Consider the following 13,450-nt stretch of genomic DNA (forward strand, 5'->3'; position numbering starts at 1 on the left):
CACTTTGTTTCTCTCACTATGGCTCTACAGTCACAACTTGCTCCGAAGACAATTGCCATCACTCTCTCACTTTCTCCCTCGCTCTATCACCCACTCCCCCCACACACACACATGCCGGCTCGAGGCACACACCAACGCACAAGTAAACAAAGAGTTTCACAATTGACCCTCTGGAAACCACACTCCCCCTTAGCGTTCTGGCGGTGAAATGCACCGCGATGCAAAGAAACACGTTCAACCCCGACGCAGAACTCCGAAAGGGTCACGACGCCGTAGGAGCGACGGCGTAGCTACGGCGTGGAGTTTACGCACAACCATAAAACGGCCTTAAGGTCTAACGCAGGTCTGCCTATTTATTTTGAATGGGGGTCCTGCGTTTAGGCTGTGGTGGTGGGGGCCAAGGGGGGGAGCCTGACGTCACCCTGCGGTGGCCAATCATGTAACCGGCGTCCGTCCATTTTGAGGCGGTGTCCCTCTGTCTCTTTTCTTTCTCTCTTTCTCTGTGAAATAGCTGCTTTCTTTTCTTTTTATAATTATTTTTATTATTTCCATCAAGAAGTAATACATATACCAGCATACTGTGTAATTTCATACTCCAATCAGAATACATCTCCTACTAGTAACAGTATTCCTCTACTCCACTTTTACATACACACCTCCCCACACAGTTTGACACACAATCCACCCACGCGCACACACACACACACACACACACACACACACACGGCCAGCTCTCAGTTAACATACCTAGTCCTTATTTCTTAGCCATTTAATTTGCAAGGCTTCATATATGTCCTGCCACACCTTGTTGAATTGTTGCCTTTTGTTCCGGTCTTCAAACATAGATTTTTCTATACTTAAAAAAATATTTCATTAGTCCCTTCCATTGCTGAAGTGATGGGACCTCTGTATCCTTCCAATACTGTAAAATTATTTTTTTATATACCAAAAAAGAGAAAAGGACCATCCATCCAATGGGGTTTTATTTTACAAGTGTTGGTCATCCATTTTTGGATCTCTAACCAACCTTACGAACCTTCTCACATTCCCAGAAAGCGTGTATTATTGTCTCCTTGTGTGTGCCACATTTTACACAAACAGGGAGAAAGAGGCATAAAATTTATTTATTTTTGATTTAGTGTAGTATATTCTTGTCATGAGCTTGTATTGTATAAGACGCAGATTCTCATTGGTGGTAATGGTGTTGGTTATATTTAGGCAATCTTTCTAGTTTATATCAGAGTTATTTATTTTAAGTTCCAACCCTCATATATTATCTTTGTTCCAACCCTCATATATTTTTTGGAGTGAAAAATGATCTGCCTGTGCTTCTATAAGGTGTTTGTACACTTTCCCTATTAATTTCTTATTTTCTCCTGAATTTAGGAATAGCCTCTGAGTAGCTGAGAGTTCTGTAGACCTATTATAGTTCAAGTCAAAGTTATCCGTTATCCAAATCGAAATAGCTGCTTTCACGTGTTACCAGGAATGTCATCTATAAACGATCTGACGGAAAACAGTAGTCGTGAAATACAAAGTTTACTTGGGGGGTTAAATAACACAACAGGACGTCACACAAATGGGCCATATAAATGGCACTACCACCGCCGCACAACCCTGCGGCGACTCACCCGCAATTTCCACCAACTGCGGAATGGCTGCGGATCGGCTCCGCTGCGTGTTGGCTCCGTGCTCCGCCGTCCTTCAATACCCACCAGGTCCGGATTTGTTGCGGAACGGCTGTGGCCATGACTGACGTCACGAGGACCCACGAGATCTTGCAAATTAACGTATGATCACACGATATAACAGTTTCTATAAACACAACCACAAAACCAACAACAGTTTGTTTTCATCCAGAGGAGTAGAGGGGAAACAACTCTGTGCTGACCGGCTGATCTCCCAGTGTAGTGCAGGGAAATATGATCTGCCATGAGCATGGTGTATTTTATTTAGAAAATTAACCGGATTTTAATTTTGTTTCTGTGCTCGACTTCCTGTCGTGCACAATCTGCCGTGTGCTGAATTGCTGCGGAGCTCTCTCCGGCGTCCGGCAAAAATAGAAGCTCTGCGTATCTGCTCCGGAGGGCTGCGGATCACTGGAGCTGGGACGGAGTAGGGACGCAGACGTTCTGCAGTCAGTGGAAATACACACATTGACTTTAATGGAAACCTATTGACTCCGCCGCCGTTCCGGAGCGGATCCGCAGCCGTTCCGGAGCGGATCCGCAGCCGTTCCGCAGTTGGTGGAAATTGCGGGTCATTGGGTCGCTTCATGTCTAAATGGGCCCTAATGCTTTACTGAAATGAAAGGTACAGCTTTAGCTTGTCTCAGATATTGATACTCAGGAGCGGCCATCTTTATTCTCTCCTTATAAAACGAGATGTCTATAGGTGACTGATGTGTCAGGTTAGTGGCCACCTTTGATATTTGAGCTGGCAGATGTTCAGATGGCCTGAGGGTGAAACCTGCTGAGTCTAAACCACACACACAGACACACACACACACACACACACACACGCACACGCACACACAATCCCTACTTGTCCTCTCATTTGGTTAAACCCTAACCCTAACATGAAACTAATCCTAACTTTAATCCTTACCCTGAAGCCAAAATCCTAACCCTAAACATGGCTCTTGAGGAAGTTTGGATTGCAGTTGAGAAATATCCTCAGGGGTCTCAAATCACATATCGACGCCTATAGAAATAATGTATCTGTATGTTTTTAAACGTCTTATTTGGCTAGAATGAGGGTTTTAATGTAGGGCTGCTCCATTATGGGAAAAAAAATCACAAATGTTTTGGTCAATATTTAAATCACCATTGTGTAACACGATTACTTATTGACTTTTGGAAAGATGTTGCATTTATTGAATTTAAAAAAAAACAGTAAGACCATTAAACAAATCAACAGGGAAAACACCTTCAACTGTGAAATTTCCCTTAATACTTTCCCCATTGAACTTTTTGAATTCCCCTTAAAAATAAAATTCATAAAAAATATATTCAATTGTTGGCTGAGTGAGTATAGCCTTCAGGAGGAAGTTCATGTGTCATTTAAAACACAAGAAAGAAGAAGAGTTTACTTGCAAAACGTAATGTGCAAAATAATTGTTTTCCTCGATTAAATCGTTGTTGTAATGGGTAGGAGCCGAAATCGCAATCAAAATTCGATTAATTGCACAGCCCAATTAAAATTTTTACAACAGCTATGTTAACACAGTGTGAAAGTCACTTTGGAGAGCTTGAAACTAGCTTGAGATATGTAGCCAAAGTCAAATAGCTTTACTGGCGTGACCATAATCAGATACAGTACTGCCAAAGCTCTGTATGAAAATGTTGCCTTTAGAACTTTATGAAACTTTGACAAATGTTGAGTAATAATGCACTTGAAAGCCTGGATTGCTTAGAGTGTGCCCATGTGGTGTGTTCATGTGCTGGAAGGAAGCTCTGACATCTGACACTTCAGGGTTGTGTGTGTTGGTGTGAAGGCCTAGGGACGGTAGATAGGTAGCAGAGGTATTTATTTTGGAATCCAAAGAACAAATCTCATTGTCAGGGCAACACAGGTTCCCTGTTTTCTGTAGAATGGATTTCATAGTTCTCGCTTCTCTTCAGTGCTGTGGTGTTGGTGCTCAGTATATATTTTTCAATCAACATTTATTTATATAGCACTTTACAGTAACCAACAGGTATCCAAAGCGCTTAACATCAGAATCAAGACTAAAAAACACATCATGTAACATATCATATAATAAAAAGAATGACACAGAAACAATAAAGTCAGAAGAGGTTGCATATAAATAGAAGGAAATTGTCACACCACTACTATGTATTAAAAGCCTTTCTAAACAGATAAGTTTTGAGTTTAGACCTAAAAAGTGCTACATCTGTAGTCGTCCGAATTTCAGGGGGTAATTTGTTCCAGAGTCTCGGGGCAGCAACTGCAAAAGCCTAATCACCCCAACGTTTGTACTTTGACCTTGGGACTTCTAAAACCAGCTGATTTGAGGACCGCAAGGACCGGTTGTGCTCACGCAGGGTTAAGATCTCGGACAAATACTCTGGGGCCAGGGAGCCAATGAAGGGTGTAGAGAACAGGAGTGATGTGTGCGCGTCTAGATGTGTTAGTTAAAAAGCGAGCCGCAGCATTTTGTACAAGTTGAAGTCGTGAGATGGAGGTCTGATTCAGACCAACATAGAGAGCATTACAGTAATCCAACCTTGAACTAATAAAAGCATGAATCGCCTTTTCTAGATCATGCCTGTTAAGGAAGGGTTTAACTTTAGCCAGTAGACGAAGCTGGAAAAAGCTCATTCTAACAACATTCCTGATTTGCTTATCAAATTTCAAGTTGCAATCAAAAGTAACCCCCAGATTTTTGACAGCTGGCTTAAGGTATGAAGCCAGGGCTCCCAAACTCACAGCTGGACATTTTGGCATACCTGAAGTACTAAAGACGATACACTCAGTTTTAGCTTCATTCAAATGAAGAAAGTTTTGTGAAAGCCACAACTTAATATCATTAATACAGCTAAGCAGGGAGTCCAGTACGACACTGTCATTCGGTTTCATAGGCAAATAAATATGTAAATCATCTGCATAACAATGAAAAGACAGGTTATGTTTTCCTATAATAGCACCTAAAGGCAACATATATAAAGAAAACAGAATGGGGCCAAGAATAGAACCCTGGGGTACCCCACAGGAGAGCGGAGCAGTTGACGAGGATAAGTCACCAATCATGACAGAGAAGGTTCTATTTGTCAAATAGGATCTAAACCATGTAAGTACTGAGCCTCGGATGCCTACACACTGATCACGGCGAGAGAGGAGGACTGCATGGTCCACTGTATCAAATGCCGCTGTGAGGTCCAAAAGCATTAAAATAGCCGGATTCCCGGCATCTACAGTCAAGGCAATATCATTGTGTACTCTAAGCAGTGCAGACTCAGTGCTATGACGTGATCTAAAACCAGATTGAAATTTTTCAAACACAAAGTTCAGTTGTAAAAAGGCTTGCAGCTGTATAAAAACAACTTTTTCCAAAACCTTTGACAGAAAAGGCAGATGTGAAACTGGTCTAACATTGGACAATACTGTGGGGTCAAGCTGAGGCTTCTTAAGTAAGGGTCTGACCACAGCATGTTTAAAAGCAGCTGGGACAGAACCTAAGCTAAGACAGGAATTAAAAAAAGTAAGAAGACTTGACCCAATGGTGCTATTAAAAACCTCCTTCACTATCCTGGCAGGAACAATGTCTAAAGGACAGTTGGTCGGTTTCATGTGTTGCACTACCTCAGTTAGCAATGTCAGAGAAACTGGCTTAAATTCCCTAAACACAGCAGAGTGCGTAGGAGCAGCAGGTACAAACACATTGACATTAGCACTGGCGTTTTGCCTGACAGAAGCAACTTTGTCAATAAAATAACAGAGAAAATTCTCACAAGTACTGTTTGAAACATCTGTCGGAGCAGAGGTGCATGGATTCACAACAGTGTTTATCACATTGAATAACACTCTAGGTTCATGGCAACTGCTTGCTATGAGAGATGAGAGATGCTGCATCTTCGCCACCTTCACAGCCATATATATTTAAGTTTGCTTTTTACAGTGTATTCATCCTATTGAAAAGGAGCAGAAGTAGTCTCATATGTCCTTGATGAACGGAATTTCTGTCTGTTACATTTGTTTTTAAATTAACATCTACAGTAATCGTGCGTTTGTCTGTCAAATTCGACACAAATCTGTTGGAGGCGACAGATTTAGGTAAAGCTAATTATCTGAAATTCGGCCGGAGACACAGAGACATAGAGTGTAATGTGTATGATGCCGTGTATCATAGCATAGACCCAGCTAATTGATGATGAAATTCGTTGGCAACTATTTTTATATAAATGATTTTAATTGCTTTATTGGGTAGTTGTTTCAGCCCTAACCCCAATGTATAGTTTAAGGAGTAACTTTGGAACCACCCCCACCCCTCCTCCACACAGTTGCTTGTAACTAAGGAGGATAAAAAAAAAAAACTCTTCAGTACTCGCTCAATTTTCCGTTCGTGAAAGTCGCTGGACGACACCATTTTCTAAACGTAGCCATTCTGAGAAATACAGAGTTTTGCTTAAAATCTTAATTAGCTTTGTATCAACTCACACAACCAGATTTTAACGTATTGTTTTGTTTCTATTGATCACTATCAAAGCATGAATGGCCTAAAGTGCAGGATAGGAGGATGATAAATGCAAAAATGGATTCATAGTCACATCTCTCATCCGCACTAAACTGACAAAAGCCTTATGGTTTGTAAAAAAACTAAATTAGTTACCAAAGGAAAGCAAAAACCCAACCTCATATTATTGCTTTAATACGAATAGCACGACTTCTTGCCAAAGTGTGTGTGGCTGGACTGTAGTGGTTAAGTTTGCATTGCCAGACACAAATGAGAAAATAGGGAAAGAATGTGGGAAAATTGTGACCTTTGTACTAGAATTCATCGCATGAGACACGAAACTGAACAGTCAACATTGCTGTTATGGCAAATGAAGTCTTCATTGCAAATTCAAATAGATGCATTCATTCAAATGTATGAATATGGGAAATAAAAGTGAGTGGCATGAGCGGTAATTCTTCGTGACAGCTCTTTCCAATGTGTGTCAGTGCTTTTCCATGCCTGATCCCCAAGATATACATTTATGGCAGTGATGTGCCCCCCCCCCCCAAGAGTCCACAATCATGCTTGCAGCTATAAAGTCTGGATTATCAAAGCAGGATTCACCCTTTGGGGAACATGAATGTCTGCACCAAATTTCTTGACAATCAAACCAATATAGCTCAACAGTGACCACCCACTTTTTTAAACAGCTTCGGTTCCTGGAAGTGATTTTCCCCATTCAATTGCTCCATCGACTAGGGCTGCACGATTATGGCCAAAATGATAATCACGATTATTTTGATCAATATTGAGATCACAATTCATTATCACGATTATTTGTTGTTTTTAACCAAAACAAATTTTGTCACATAGGCTAATTATAACTACTTTCACATCCATATTATGCTACATTCCTGCCAATACATCCATATTGTGCGACATTCCTCCTTTGTTGAAGGACACTATAAAGGAGTATGCCATTTCAGCTGTTGTGCGACCACTTTCCGGACGAAATACCAACGCGGATTACGGTGCCACTTTAATGTCTGCGTTGCCCTCTGATGCTGCAAAACAGATGTTAGAGGCAACAGAAACATCGCTGCATGTCATGCTAGTAAACACTAATAACACGTTACACAGCAGATATCGTAAGCCTACCATTAGCTACAGTAGTAACTGGATTAAACACGGCTAAAATGCTAACAGCTAAACGGTGTAGTGTGACTGTATTTCACTGTAGATGATTCCAACAGCAGGACGTACAACAGTCTGCTGCTAAAGCTATGAGCTAAAAGACTTAAACTAGCACTGGTCACTGCTGTTGTCTGAAAAACAACACAGACGGGACAAAATGTTGCGTTTACTAGTAAACTGGTAAATCTTGTGACGACTTATGACCGACTGCTATCTGTTGTGGAATTTTCCACACGTTACTCTGTCCTCTGTGACTGTCTACATCTAAACTAAGCTGCGCGGTACAGGGAACAACTGTCATGGAGGCACGTGATCAGACAGTGATTTACGGAGCTTTGGAAAAAAAAAACTTTCATACGGTTTGTTCTATGAACGGAATGACGCATTTTAAATATCGCTCGATCACGTGAATTTGATCGTAGAAGCCAAAATCGTGATCGTGATTAAAATTCGATTAATTGTGCAGCCCTACCATCGACGTTTCAAAAAATGCTTATATAAAGAGTTTTAAGCCTGGGACAAGATAAATCGCGACCATTAAACATTTGATTTGGCACCAAAAAAGCTTTTGAAAACAGAAAAAAGGCAAAGGTACAAGACTGTGTACAAAAACGATCATAGACTTTAGTGGCAGCAGCTTGCTATCGCTGTTCGCGGGTTTCGGAAAACATTTCCATGTTAATAGCGAGCTTCACCAATAAGATCCATGACATTGCGGATAAAACATGTTTTTCTTAAAACAAGGTTGATATAATACGGACTTGTCGCTTCCACAGGGGCATAAACCTTAGTTTCACAATCTCACAGCTCGTGGTCAGTCTACCTTGGATGGTTTAGCCATTATGACTCGTAATCAAATTCCTTAGTATTTATGTCTGGACCAAAGTGGTGGACTGACAGACTCCCATCCCATCCCAGCCATGTCATGGCTAAAAAAAAAAAATCTAATTTGTGCATGCAGACAGCTCACATTGACTTGTTCATTCTGCCCTGCATGTGACTGAGTTTAGTATTCCAATTTAGACATCATGGCTATGTGACACAGCATGATGCCAGTCAGATATACTGAAATTTGAACTAAGTAAATCTCAATTCAATTGAGAAGATAGTGTCATAGTTCTGGCTGCTTGGATGACAAAGATAAGAGGACAGCGTAACAAAAAGAAAGATAAATAGCAACGTGGTTGTTTTTTCGGCAGAGTCCTCACTTAAGTCTGAAGGCTTGTATTGTTAACGCAAAGGGTTGAAACAAAAATAAACGTGGTTTATTTTGTTATAATTTTTTTTTTTTTCAACTTAATATTGCTATTATTCATCCTGATTGATGACTGGAGGCATGACTGTGTCCTGGCAAGACTGTAAAGTCAGGAAAAGTAGGCGCCTGAACATCAAGGTGGAGAAAATGCTAATTTGACATTGTGGGCTTACAGTAGCCTTGGTGCAATGCCCAAACATTCCTAAAAACTGCACCTTCAGCATCTTGAAAGTAAAGACAGGCTTATTTTTAGGAAAGAGTTTTTGGTTTGGTTTTCAGGTAGTGTAGTCAGTCATTTACAGGCAACCCCTCTGTGTCTTTAAACATACCATGTCACCACACTGTAATTTGTGGTCCAATGAAACACTTTACTGTTAGCAGATGCTGCTAAGAGTGGCTGCGAAGCAAAACAAAGAAGTTTTAGAAAGCCTTCTATTTGCCAAACCAAAGTAAGGAACCACATCTACAGCCAAATAGTTCACAGGTCATTCGTCATCTAGCTTGTGGTACTCTCTGCTGTGAAGAGATCAAAAAGCTAAACATGCTTGTTGTTTAGCAAAAGCAATAGGTGCAAGTCAGGATTAGTGTCCTAGATTGAGAGATGAAAGATATGAGTTATTAGAGCACAAAGTGCTCACTTGCTGCATTTTGTGTCTCGCTGTTTTGAGAAGATTTCTACACAGGAGCCAAAAACAAAGTAATGACATGCAGTATAGCGGGTGAGACAGGAGGCTTTACACTGTTGCAGCCTTAGACTATAAAGATGGACGACGCGTCCATAAGATAAGAACTATCTAAAATGACAGAAACTTTCTTTGGGAAAGATTCATTTGATGTGTATTGATTTTTTAGTTTGGCCCATGCCCACATGGGAGGGGTATACTGTAGCCAGCCAGGGGGCGATCGAGATGTTTTAGCTTCACTTATACAGTCTATGTAGCAATCCCTGGTTGGAGCCTAACATCTGAGTTAGCACATACTGTATTCTGTACTGACAGGAAAGTAAAGCAAAGTAGGTGCTACCATTAAAGTTATGACTCATCGTAAGACTGTTGACCCCAAAATGGTTGTTTTGGGAAACTGAAACATCTTGAAATATTTATAGATTTCAGGCAGTAAATGTTTTCAAGTGTAAAAACATACATGTGCATAGAAATGTAACAAACATATAACATATAAACTGGTTCAGGGATGCTTTTATCCAAAGTGTCTGACAGCATAGTTAGTGCAGGTGTTTTTACAACTGGCAGCACCGGTGAAACAAACACATATGAATATTTGAGGCACTAATGATGACCTACAATGAAAGCATTCAAACCCAAAACTTTACACTCCCCTAAACCTAGTTTGTAGTAGGGCTGCAACTAACGATTATTGTCGATTACTTTCCTGATTAATCTATAAGTTCTTTGGTCTATACAATGTCAGAAAATTGTGAAAAATGTGAACTTAAAGATATTCAGTTTACTGTCACAGAGGAGTGAAGAAACTAGAAAATATTCACAAAGCTGGAATCAGATAATTTTTCTAATTAAAAACTGACTCCAAACCAATTGATTGTCGAATTAGTTAGCGATTAATTTAATAGTTGACAACTAATCGATAAATCTTTGCAGCTCTATTTTTTAGCATTCGCTCGGAAAAACAGGACAAAAAATACAGGTGTGAAACATAGTTACCGGTCTAATATCCACCATCTTTCCTTAAGCATGGGATACACAGGCAGTAAAAAAACATTTTTAGGATCTCAGTCAGATGACATAGTGCCCAGGAGAGCACTAAAGCAGAACAGATACTATTGTAAAGAAATTCAACATGGCTTTTGTTCCGGAAGTAAGCTTTTGTTCCTGGTAATTGTCTGCTGCTACTGCTGCTACTGCTGCTACTGCTGCAGCTGCTGCTGTTGCTGCTGCTGTTGTTGGTGACATGCTTGTAGAAATATCATGCAGTCCAATCTTTTGTCAAGGGGAGGGTTGATCATGTGTGCTGCATATGACACATTGTGTTAATGACTCATTCTATCCTCATCTAATTTACCATGCTTTGAGAGCTAATTAATAATCACAAGAACAAGATGTGTGGAGTTAATTTGAGGACTCTGATTCCTCCCACTTGAAGTCAGGAACTGAATGCATTGGAGTAAAACCAACGCTAATGGGGGTATTCATTTCATAAACTTGGAAGTTTCATTAAAGCTCATACCTGATGGTTACCATGTCAGTATACATATGGCTCAATACTTGGGAATCTCCAGGGGTGTCTTTTAAGTATTTAATGGGGTCCTCTGTTACTCTGTGGTCCCATGGCCAGATGAACCTGCCAGGGGGCCTCAGGGGAGAAAACAAGCTGCTGGGCCATTGTTAAAGCCCCATTCCTCCCACTCTATGTGTTCAGTTATTCTATACTGGAATATCATCTTGTCCCAGATCTGCTGTGTGTTAATATAATAGAACACACTTTTGTGCAAAACTGAAATATTAAATGTCTAAAAAATGTATACAAGATCAGGTAATAAAGCAGAACCTTACTTAAAATTTGCAATTAAACAACAATGGCTAACCAAACTGGCTAAATGAAAAGGACAAGTCTGCTCCCTGAATAGGGCTTAACCTCGTGGTTAAAACGAGTTGCTTGGGCAGGCTGAGACAACCTCCTCAGTGCACACTGTCAAGATCTGCTCCAGCCGTAGACCACAAGGGTCTGTGGAGTCTGTGTCACAGCGTTCCTCAATAAATCATTTTGCTCCTAATTCACAGTTAAAGTGTCTCCTAGTTTAGGTACTGTACTGTTCTCTGCAACAGGCAAAAGTCCGCCTGGCACTTTATTGGGGCCCTTTGAGTTCTGGGGCTCTAGGGCGGTTGCCCACTTTGCCCGGTTGGTAATTCAGCTCTGGCCCTTGGACCATTAATCTAAGAATACTACCACACACTTACACACACACACTGAAGCAAGGTCAAAGCCACTGTTGAGCCCTACAGTCTATTTCCGTGTCTTTGATTCTATTAGGATTGACACTGGATTAGCTCCCCTGATCTCTGCGGCTGATTCGGGTTGGTTATCATGACCTATTACTGCTCTGTCTCTCTCACAAAGTGTTCAGATCTCACACTTCTCGTTTGTCAACCTGCTCCTGTGTTCGGTCTTTGTTCACTCTCGGTAGAGAAGTTGTGGATTGAAGTGTTGCTGTGATATAACATGAAGTCTACTGAAATGTAACTCCAGAGTGCTTTCAACAAACATGTTGAAACAAAAGTGCAACAAAGATGCTGGAACTGGAAGAAAAGAGCACAAACCTTTGCTCAGTGTGTTTGTGTCTAAGCCCAGCCAGAGTGGACCTTGTCAGATGTAGGGCATAATGAAAACCACATCAAAGAAATAAAGCATGGGTTTCCTTTACCCTTTGAGCGAACCGCAGAAATCCAACACTGCGGCCAGTCCTGCTGTGTCTGTCTAGCCTGTTGTGTAAGACGGACATCGATAGAGGCTTTCCTGCTCTATTTTCGCCTCTCTTTCACACAAGGACTAAACAGGCGTGTGTCAACACTGCTGCACTCGCTTATCCAATAAACTGGGCAGGGACAGACATGTTCCACTCAGGGTTATTATCCTGCAAGTACGCTTTGCCACCCAAACACTTGAGCAGCTGGTTTCACTCATTAGTGATCATCTTCTGAAGGCCCGGATAAACGGAAACACTTTTCAGTGACATAGTTCTCGGTATGATGTTACCTGCATACTGTGGCGTCTCAGTAGTACATTGTAACCTTGTCCTGCATCGGTACCGCACTTTCTCTATACTTTTAATCCAGACTCACTTGGAAAGACCTTTACCACAATTCTGCACATCAATTTTGAAAGAGGTGTGTGTTCACATAGGAGACAGTCTACCAAAGACACTAATGACTTGCATTATGTAGGATTAAGACTAGGACTAAACGTCAGGATATCTCAGCCTCTGCTTCTTCAAATTAGAACATTATCTTTTAAAATCAGTCTTTCACAACAAGGGCTGGGTATCGAACTTCAACACTTTTAGGCACCGAACGAATTTCCTCCATAGTATCGAGAAATGGCTCTCATCATTCAATACCAAATTTCAATACCTAATAAGGAGTAAATCTCATCAGAGTCAGTGAGCCAATAAGCATGCAGCATGCTTGTACCAAGATCTATTAATGCTTTTGATTGGCAGTCTACACGTCGTAGAGTCATGCAGGAAAAACTATGTTGCGCACAGAAATGGAGCTCACATGCGTGTGTGTATTTTGAGAGGCTTGACTACATTCTGCGTTGCCTAGGTGTAAAGCAGCTAAAAAATGAATTGTATTGTAACAATTTCTTTTTGTTAAAATGGATTACATAACATTGGTATGGTAAAAAACTATTCAGGTACTGGTATCAAAGTCATGGTATCGTACTTGTGGCGATACCGAAATATTTTTAACGATACCCAGCCCTACTCACAATTCCCCTAACTTTATTGTAGAGCAATACTAACTCGCTGAAGTAACTTTGAAATGTAAAAACACGTGTCAACCTACGACACAAAGTAGGGTTGAAACTAAGTACAAAACATTTCTACTTTGTACACATTTTTAGGGTACTATAGTCACTTTTCTTTCCACAGGAAGAGCCAAATAAGCCATAAGAGAAAATTCCAAATCCTTCTTAAAATCATTAAAGGTGTACTGTGGAGTTTTCTGATTACATTAAGTGTTACTCACCAAAACACTTTGTGCGTATCCTTGAGGCTCTATACACATGTTGAATCCATTTCCTTCCTCATAAAACAATGAACCTTATTTCTTTATATATAAGAGAGAGAGATTTTGGGGTGACATTTT

General features: G+C 40.7%; 1 protein-coding gene across 1 annotated transcript in view; it reads left to right on the top strand.

The window, feature by feature from the left end:
• ntf3 (neurotrophin 3) overlaps positions 1 to 13,450 on the top strand; it is a 46,427-nt gene that overhangs the window by 8,784 nt on the left and 24,193 nt on the right. The window lies entirely within an intron of this gene.

This window comes from Sander lucioperca, chromosome 20 (assembly GCF_008315115.2).
Source record: "Sander lucioperca isolate FBNREF2018 chromosome 20, SLUC_FBN_1.2, whole genome shotgun sequence".
Taxonomy (NCBI): domain Eukaryota; kingdom Metazoa; phylum Chordata; class Actinopteri; order Perciformes; family Percidae; genus Sander; species Sander lucioperca.